We start from the raw sequence: 10,133 nt of genomic DNA on the forward strand, positions 1-10,133 counted from the left end.
GTTGGAATACATTAGGTTTAACACCAATATAAATAAATAATGAGTTCATGACAGTACCTTGAAGTGGTGGTTTGTTTTCTTATACTAACGGAGCTCATGGGATTTTCTGTTGATTTTGTGTTGTGAAGTTTTCAAGTTTTGGGTAAAGATTTGATGGATTTTGGAATAAGGAGTAGCAAGAGCCTAATATTGGGGATGCCCAAGGCACCCCAAGGTAAAATTCAAGGACAACCCAAATCCTAAGCTTGGGGATGCCTCGGAAGGCATCCCCTCTTTCGTCTTCGTCTATCGGTAACTTTACTTGAGGCTATATTTTTATTCACCACATGATATGTGTTTTGCTTGGAGCGTCTTGTATGATTTGAGTCTTTTCTTTTTAGTTTACCACAATCATGCTTGCTGTACACACCTTTTGGAGAGACACACATGAATCGGAATTTATTAGAATACTCTATGTGCTTCACTTATATCTTTTGAGCTAGAAAATTTTGCTCTAGTGCTTCACTTATATCTTTAAGAGCACGGTGGTGGTTTTATTTTATATAAATTATTGATCTCTCATGCTTCACTTATATCATTTTGAGAGTCCTTTAGAACAACATGGTAATTTTCTTTGGCTATAAAATTAGTCTTAATATGATAGGCATCCAAGATGGGTATAATAAAAACTATCATAAAAATGCATTGAATACTATGAGAAGTTTGATACTTGATAATTGTTTTGAGATATGAAGATGGTGATATTAGATTTATGCTAGTTTAGTAGTTGTGAATTAGAGAAATACTTGTTCTAAAGTTTGTGATTCCCGTAGCATGCACGTATGGTGAACCGTTATGTGATGAAGTCAGGGCATGATTTATTTATTGATTGTCTTCCTTATGAGTGGCGGTCGGGGACGAGTGATGGTCTTTTCCTACCAATCTATCCCCCTAGGAGCATGCGTGTAGTACTTTGTTTCGATAACTAATAGATTTTTGCAATAAGTATGTGAGTTCTTATGACTAATGTTGAGTCCATGGATTATACGCACTCTCACCCTTCCACCATTTCTAGCCTCTCTAATACCGCACACCTTTCGCTGGTATCGTACACCCACCATGTACCTTCCTCAAAACAACCACCATACCTACCTATTATGGCATTTCCATAGACATTCCGAGATATATTGCCATGCAACTTACCATCGCTCCGTTTATTATGACACGCTTCATCATTGTCATATTGCTTTGCATGATCATGTAGTTGACATCGTATTTGTGGCAAAGCCACCTTTATAATTCTTTCATACATGTCACTCTTGATTCATTGCACATCCCGGTACACCACCGGAGGCATTCATATAGAGTCATATTTTGTTCTAGTATCGAGTTGTAAGTAAATAAAAGTGTGATGATCATCATTATTAGAGCATTGTCCCAAGTGAGGAAAGGATGATGGAGACTATGATTCCCCCACAAGTCGGGATGAGACTCCGGACGAATTCTATAAAAAAGAGAAAGAAAAAAAAGAAAAAATGAGAGAAAAAGAGAGAAGGGACAATGTTGCTATCCTTTTACCATGCCTGTGCTTCAAAGTAGCACCATGATCTTCATGATAGAGAGTCTCCTATGTTTCACTTTCATATACTAGTGGGAATTTTACATTATAGAACTTGGCTTGTATATTCCAATGATGGGCTTCCTCAAAATGCCCTAGGTCTTCGTGAGCAATCGAGTTGGATGCACACCCACTTAGTTCTTTTGTTGAGCTTTCATACACTTATAGCTCTAGTGCATCCGTTGCATGGAAATCCCTACTCACTCACGTTGATATCTATTGATGGGCATCTCCATAGCCCGTTGATACGCCTAGTTGATGTGAGACTATCTTCTCCTTTTTGTCTTCTCCACAACCACCATTATATTCCACTTATAGTGATATGTCCATGGTCACTCTCATGTATTGCATGAAGATTGAAAAAGTTTCAGAACATCAAAAGTATGAAACAATTGCTTGGCTTGTCATCGGGGTTGTGCATGATTTAGATACTTTGTGTGGTGAAGATGGAGCATAGCCAGACTATATGGTTTTGTAGGGATAACTTTCTTTGGCCATGTTATTTTAAGAAGACATGATTGCTTTGTTAGTATGCTTGAAGTATCATTATTTTTATGTCAATATTAAACTTTTGTCTTGAAACTTTCGGATCTGAACATTCATGCCACAATAAAGAAAATTACATTAAGAATTATGCTAGGTAGCATTCCACATCAAAAATTCTGTTTTATCATTTACCCACTCGAGGACGAGCAGGAATTAAGCTTGGGGATGCTTGATACGTCTCCAACGTATCTATAATTTTTGATTGTTCCATGCTATTATATTATCTGTTTTGGATGTTTAATGGGCTTTAATATATGTTTTTATATTATTTTTGGGACTAACCTATTAACCAAAGGCCCAGTGCAAATTGCTATTTTTTTGCCTATTTCAGTGTTTCGCAGAAAAGGAATATCAAACGGAATCCAAACGGAATGAGACCTTCTGGAGAGTTATTTTTGGAACAAACGTGATCCAGGAGACTTGGAGTGGACGTTAAGAAAGAAGCGAGGAGGCCACGAGGCAGGAGGGCACACCCCCATCCCTCGTGGGCCCCTCGCAGCTCCACCGACGTACTTCTTCCTCCTATATATACCCATATACCCCGAAAACATCCAGGAGCACCACGAAACCCTATTTCCACCGCCGCAACCTTCTGTACCCGTGAGATGCCATCTTGGGGCCTTTTCCCGCGCTCCACCAGAGGGGGAATCGATCACGGAGGGCTTCTACATCAACACCATTGCCTCTCCGATGATGTGTGAGTAGTTTGCCACATACCTTCGGGTCCATAGTTATTAGCTAGATGGCTTCTTCTCTCTCTTTGGATCTCAATACAAAGTTCTCCTCGATTCTCTTGGAGATCTGATGCAATTCTTTTTGCGGTGTGTTTGTCAAGATTCGATGAATTGTGGGTTTATGATCAAGATTATCTATGAACAATATTTGATTCTTCTCTGAAATCTTTTATGCATGATTTAATATCTTTGCAAGTCTCTTCAAATTATCAGTTTGGTTTGGCCTACTAGATTGATCTTTCTTGCAATGGGAGAAGTGCTTAGCTTTTGGTTCAATCTTGCGGTGTCCTTTCCCAATGACAGTAGGGGCAGCAAGGCACGTATTGTATTGTTGCCATCGAGGATAAAAAGATGGGGTTTATATCATATTGCTTGACTTTATCCTCTACATCATGTCATCTTGCGTAATGCGTTACTCTGTTCTTATGAACTTAATACACTAGATGCATGCTGGATAGCGGTCGATGTGTGGAGTAATAGTAGTAGATGCCGAATCGTTTCGGTCTACTTGTCGCAGACGTGATGCCTATATACATGATCATGCCTAGATATTCTCTTAACTATCTGCTTTTCTATCAATTGCTCGACAGTAATTTATTCACCCACCGTCAAATTTTCTATCTTGAGAGAAGCCACTAGTGAAACCTATGGCCCCCTGGTCTATCTTCCATCATATTATTTTCCTATCAACTTGCTATTTCTATTTTGCAATCTTTATTTTCCAATCTATAGAACAAAAACACCAAAAATATTTATCATATTATCTCTATCAGATCTCACTTTCGTAAGTGACCGTGAAGGGATTGACAACCCCTTTATCGCGTTGGTTGCGAGGTTCTTGTTTGTTTGTGCAGGTACTAGGTGACTTGCGTGTTATCTCCTACTGGATTGATACCTTGGTTCTCAAAAACTGAGGGAAATACTTGCGCTACTTTGCTGCATCACCCTTTCCTCTTCAAGGGAAAACCAACACATGCTCAAGAGGTAGCACGAGGCTAGCTGGTGTGTGCGTCGTGCTTGCGGACCAGGCGTGGAAGGAGCTGACTAGACGCTACATGGAAGGGTTGTACTGCAGATCCGATTGATACTCGACGAGATTTCTTTTGGACCAAAAAAGGAGGACTGAGTCCTTGTGTGGATGCGGCGAGAGGCAGATCGGTTCGGCGAGGAAAAACAAATACATTGGAAATAGCAGAAGGCGAAGCAAAGCTTAGGATTGGAATTTTGTGCTAGGGAGTGTTACAAACGTGAAGATCAAAAAGTATTTTGGTTGGAATTTGCTAGTAGTACAACCTCGTGTACTTGGGCATTGTGTGAGAAGAGAGCACAAATAATTTTTCACAGGGTGAGCCATAGAAAGAACCATGGCACCAACGGGTACCGGGTTTGAGGTGGAGAACTTCACAGAACTGAAAACCTTGGGTTATGGCAGACAAAGGTGAAAGATTTGTTGGCACAATGGGGATGCTTTAAGGCGTTGCAGGAAGTCATGTTAGCTAAGATGGAATTATCATGTGATGGATGGAAATTCTTGGAACACGATTTGGGAGCCTCGAGCGTGTCATGTAGCCGGACAAGTTCGGCTAGGTCAGAATAAATAGTCTGATGGGATCAACGCAAGTCGGTTGGTACAAATGACGATGGTGGAATCAGCGACGACGACATAGGAGCGTGATGCTGATGGTGACCGACTTTTGGGTGTGGAAACATGTGGCACGGGCCTGAGTGCTTGTGTGGCTTCAACAAGGCTATGGCGCGGGGTTGATTCAAGGTGATGTACACATAGAGCTTGAATGTCGACGGGGCGCGAGGGTGGACTGATCATCTACCATGGAGTCATTTTGAAGGTGGAGCTGGATTGAGGGGCTACGATGTAAGGATCTAGGGAATCGAAGCCTATTGAGCAAGGGGAAAAAGTGAGTGACACGCAGTTCGGACCAGAGCCTAATGGTCTGATGGAAGTATGAAACTCGTCATTGGTCGGTGATGGTCGGTGGTACTCTGCAGTGGGGGTTGAGTGGTGTTGGTTCGTGACCCTTGAGACTCGACCAGGACAATGGAGGCTCGACGTGGTAATAGCAGCGAGGCGTGCGGTATGCACGGGGACATGGATACGGGCCAGGGCTCTGGTGGTCATACATGTGGTGAGACAACTGCGAATTTGACTCGGGATGACTACAAGCAATGGTGAAATTCTTCATGTTTCAGACAAACGGTCAATAAAGGAGCGGTGATGTTGAGTTCATGTAACTCTTATGTGTGATACCCAATATGTGAGTTGTTCACTTTCACGCAGGTCGGTGATCAGTGTGTGATGGAGTTGGATGGATACTTTGGAAGTTGGGAGCACAATCTAGAGTAACAAGGAACTTAATTTTGCTTGAGTGTTGACTATTGTCAAGAAAATGAGGGACTACAAGTTGCAGGTGGAGTCACATGGAGTCTTTGGAGTAGTAGCGGTACTCACGGGATATGCTCAAGTCCAATGTACATGGAATTTTGATGCATTGACGAATTCATGGTGGTGGAGAATATTCGCCAAGGTGGAGTTTGTTAGAGTTGTGTCGAATATTGTGTACAAGGTAGGTTATAGTTGGGCTCTGAGTAGTATTGTGTTTAGATAGGATATGGAGTTGTGTCCTGCTACCTCTTGAGCACTGCGTTGGTTTTCCCCGAAGAGGAAGGGATTATGCAGCAAAGTAGCGTAAGTATTTCCCTCGGTTTTTGAGAACCAACATATCAATCCAGTAGGAGGCTACGTGAGAGTCCCTCGTACCTGCACAAAAAAAATAAATCCTCGCAACCAACGCAAATAGGGGTTGTCAATCCCTATAAGGCCACTTACGAGAGTGAGATCTGATACATATGATAAGATAATATTTTTGGTATTTTTATGATAAAGATGCAAAGTAAAATAATAGCAAAGGAAATAACTAAGTAGTAGGAGATCAATATGATAAAGATAGACCCGGGGGCCATAGGTTTCACTAGTGGCTTCTCTCGAGAGCATAAGTATTCTACGGTAGGTGAACAAATTACTGTTGTGCAATTGACAGAATTGAGCATAGTTATGAGAATATCTAGGTATGATCATGTATACAGGCATCATGTCCGAGACAAGTAGACCGACTCCTGCCTGCATCTACTACTATTACTCCACTCATCGACCGCTATCCAGCATGCATCTAGAGTATTAAGTTAAAAACAGAGTAACGCCTTAAGCAAGATGACATGATGTAGAGGGATAGACTCATGCAATATGAAGAAAACCCCATCTTGTTATCCTCGATGGCAACAATACAATACGTGCCTTGCTGCCCCTACTGTCACTGGGAAAGGACACCGCAAGATTGAACCCAAAGCTAAGCACTTCTCCCATTGCAAGAAAGATCAATCTAGTAAGCCAAACCAAACTGATAATTCGAAGAGACTTGCAAAGATAACCAATCATACATAAAAGAATTCAGAGAAGATTCAAATATTATTCATAGATAGACTTGATCATAAACCCACAATTCATCGGTCTCAACAAACATATCGCAAAAAGAAGATTACATCGAATAGTTCTCCACAAGAGAGGGGGAGAACGTTGTATTGAGATCCAAAAAGAGAGAAGAAGCCATCTAGCTACTAACTATGGACCTTTAGGTCTGAGGTAAACTACTCACACTTCATCGGAGAGGCTATGGTGTTGATGTAGAAGCCCTCCGTGATCAATGCCCCCTCCGGCGGAGCTCCGGAACAGGCCCCAAGATGGGATCTCGTGGATACAGAAAGTTACGGTGGTGGAATTAGGGTTTTGGCTTCGTATCTGATCGTTTGGGGGTGCGTAGGTATATATAGGAGGAAGGAGTACATCGGTGGAGCAACAGGGGGCCCACGAGGGTGGAGGGCGCGCCTGGTGGGGGTGGGCACGCCCCCCCTACCTCGTGGCCTCCTGTTTCCTTTCTTGGCATAGGGTCCAAGTCTCCCGGGTCTTGTTCGTTGAGAAAATCGCGTTCCCGAAGGTTTCATTCCGTTTGGACTCCGTTTGATATTCCTTTTGTTCGAAACCCTAAAACAGGCAAAAAACAGCAATTCTGGGCTGGGCCTCCGGTTAATAGGTTAGTCCCAAAAATAATATAAAAGTGGATAATAAAGCCCAATAAAGTCTAAAACAGTAGATAATATAGCATGGAGCAATCAAAAATTATATATACGTTGGAGACGTATCAAGCATCCCCAAGCTTAATTCCTCCTCGTCCTCGAGTAGGTAAATGATAAAAACAGAAATTTTGACGCGGAGTGTTACTTGGCATAATTTTAATGTAATTCTTCTTAATTGTGGTATGAATATTCAGATCCGAAAGATTCAAGAAAAAAGTTCATATTGACATAAAAGTAATAATACTTCAACCATACTAATAAAGCAATTATGTCTTCTCAAAATAACATGGCTAAAGAAAGTTATCCCTACAAAATCATATAATCTGGCTATGCTCTATCTTCACCACACAAAATATTTAAATCACGCACAACCCCGATGACAAGCCAAGCAATTGTTTCATACTTTTGAAATTCTCAAAACTTTTTCAATCTTCATGCAATACATGAGCATGAGCCATGGATATAGCACTATAGGTGGAATAGAGTGGTGGTTGTGGAGAAGAGAAAAAGGGAGAAGATAGTCTCACATCAACTAGGCGTATCTACGGGCTATGGAGAAGCCCATCAGTAGATATCAATGTGAGTGAGTAGGGATTGCCATGCAACGGATGCACTAGAGCTATAAGTATATGAAAGCTCAAAAAGAAACTAAGTGGGTGTGCATCCAACTTGCTTGCTCATGAAGACCTAGGGCATTTTGAGGAAGCCCATGTAACGCCCCGAGACCGTTGTGCCAGGTGTCCTCCAGTTATTCGCTGTTGTTGCCTTGTCTTTTGCTTGCGTGTTGCATCTTATCATGTCATCATGTGCATTGCATCATCATGTTTTCGAAACTTGCATTAGTCCAGGTTCCCCAAGTTCCGCCCGTTGTCCGTTCTGAGCCCAAACACACTTGCACGCGCCCGCGGCATGTCCGAAATAGTATTTTATAAGTGGCTGGAAAATGTTCTCGGAATGGGTTGAAAGTTGGCATGTGGTATTGTTATGTTGTAGGTAGGCCGCCTGCCAAGTTTCATCGCATTCGGAGTTCGTTTGATAGCCCAACAGATAACTATAGCGACATTATAGTCGGTCTAACGTCGGACGTTTTCGGTCTCCGGAAATAGATGTCAGGCCCTCTCTCTCTCTTCTCCCCCTCGTAGTCTCACCACAGCCCACCTAGTCCATCCTCCTTCCCCTCTTCGCTTCCGGAGTTGTCCGATGCGACCGCACGGTCCGAAACCCTCTCTGCACAGTGCATCGAATCCCTCACGTGCGCGTCCGAAATTGTCCCGGACCCGACCCGGGCAGTCGTCACCGTTGGGTCCGGATCATCCCCAAACATCTACAAAACATCACTATTTTCTTATTTGTACTCCCTAGCTATTTTATCCGGGATCGTCCGATTACGATCGGATGGACCAAGTAGCCCCTAACCTAACCAACCTACCTATATAAACAGTCAACCCTAATTTCTAGGGGAGTTGTCCCATCCATCCCTCTCGGCCGCCGCCACTAATCCTCTCGGGATCCCCTCACACAATCTCCCTCGATCCCATCGCCCAGCCAACCAGAGCCGCACTCCTCTCGATCCAAATCCTCTCTGACCCCTCCCAGTTTTTCAGCACCGCCCAAATCACAGCAACATCCACCGCAGGCCAACCCCGTCGCCGCTCCTCCTCTGCTCCTCGTTTCCTCTCCCGTTTCTCTCATTCTCTCTCTCGTTCTGGACAGGAAGACCGCCATGGCACCTGGACGTCGTCGTCCTCGAGCTCCACGACCACTCCAGCGCCAAGACCCGTCGCTGCCCAGCCGCGCCATGAATTCGATGCCAGTGCCGCCGTGTTTCTGCTGTCCGCATCGGCAAGTGTAGCGCCTAGCCGCGCTGACCTCCATCCGCAAGAACCTCGCCGTGGCCATGGAGCCCAAGTCCCGCCGCCTGCTCCTCCCATCTTCCCAAGTCCTCCGCCCCTGCAGTCTTCTTCTCCTTCACCGGACCTTCCTGCTGCCGGCGACCTCGCTCTCCGACGACCACCTACCAGGCTAGACTCCCACCTCGTGCCCTCTTTTTCTTCCCGTTTCTTCTCCCTGTCTCTCCTATCTGAACCTACTTGCTCTCTGTATTTCTGCGCAGGAGCCAAGCCATCGTCGTCTTGTTCGACTCCAACCATCAGGAACCGGCTTCCCTCGTCAGATTTGGTGGGTCCCTGCCACCGTAAGCCGCCTGCAGGCCCGTCTCGTCGAACCTCCCTTCAAGTAGCGCCGCCTCGCCCTGCTTCCTGTCCCACCCGTGCCAAGGCCAGCGCGGCCTCTCCTTCCCCTGCTGTGAGCAGCGGTTCAGGATCGGGCGTGCCCGCTCGCCCGCTCGTTGACCGCGCCGCGCCTGGGTTGCCTCCCTTCCAGCCTCTCCAAGGCCCAAGGCCCTGCACCCCCCTTTTCGGCCTACCTCTCTACCGATCTGGGCCAGGCCCACTGGGTGAGAAACCCCCCTTGTGCATTGTTGGTCCAACAGATCCAGCCCATTTGTGTTTTTTTCAGTACAAGATTTTATCATTTTATCCAGAGTTTGCCAGTTTTACAGAGAAGTCCCTAGAGTTCATGCAATTAATAACTCATCAACCGTGCATCTTATTAAAATGTTTTATATATGAAACTTGCTTAGAATTTCATCTAGTTTAATAATATCTAACTTTCAACTATGTTTAAAATGCTTAAGATACTGTTTGTTTAAACTTGCTTAATTAACTTGCTAAAATGGTTTATTCCATAACTAAATAACCGTAACTCGGTATTTAATAAACTTTATATGTAAATGGGGTGGAAAAATGCCTAGTTTAACATGGTGGCATCATTTTGCATGTTTAACAACTATAAAATATGGTTTAGGGTAGAACAGTACCATAACCAAAATATGCTCATGAGGAGTTTCCGAATTTGTTGTTTGTTGTTCCCGGCCTCATTTAAACTTGACTAGATAGGTAGTTTTGCTTTTGCTTCACCCTCTTGCCATGTTAATCAACATTTAATATTGTTGGGTACATAAACAAGATCGAACTAAATACGTTATGTGGTGTTTTGGCAATATGCACCCCGATGCATATTGAGCTCCACTTAATTTGTAGGATTGTTTG

The sequence above is a fragment of the Triticum dicoccoides genome, chromosome 4A (genome assembly GCF_002162155.2).
Source record: "Triticum dicoccoides isolate Atlit2015 ecotype Zavitan chromosome 4A, WEW_v2.0, whole genome shotgun sequence".
Classification (NCBI taxonomy): domain Eukaryota; kingdom Viridiplantae; phylum Streptophyta; class Magnoliopsida; order Poales; family Poaceae; genus Triticum; species Triticum dicoccoides.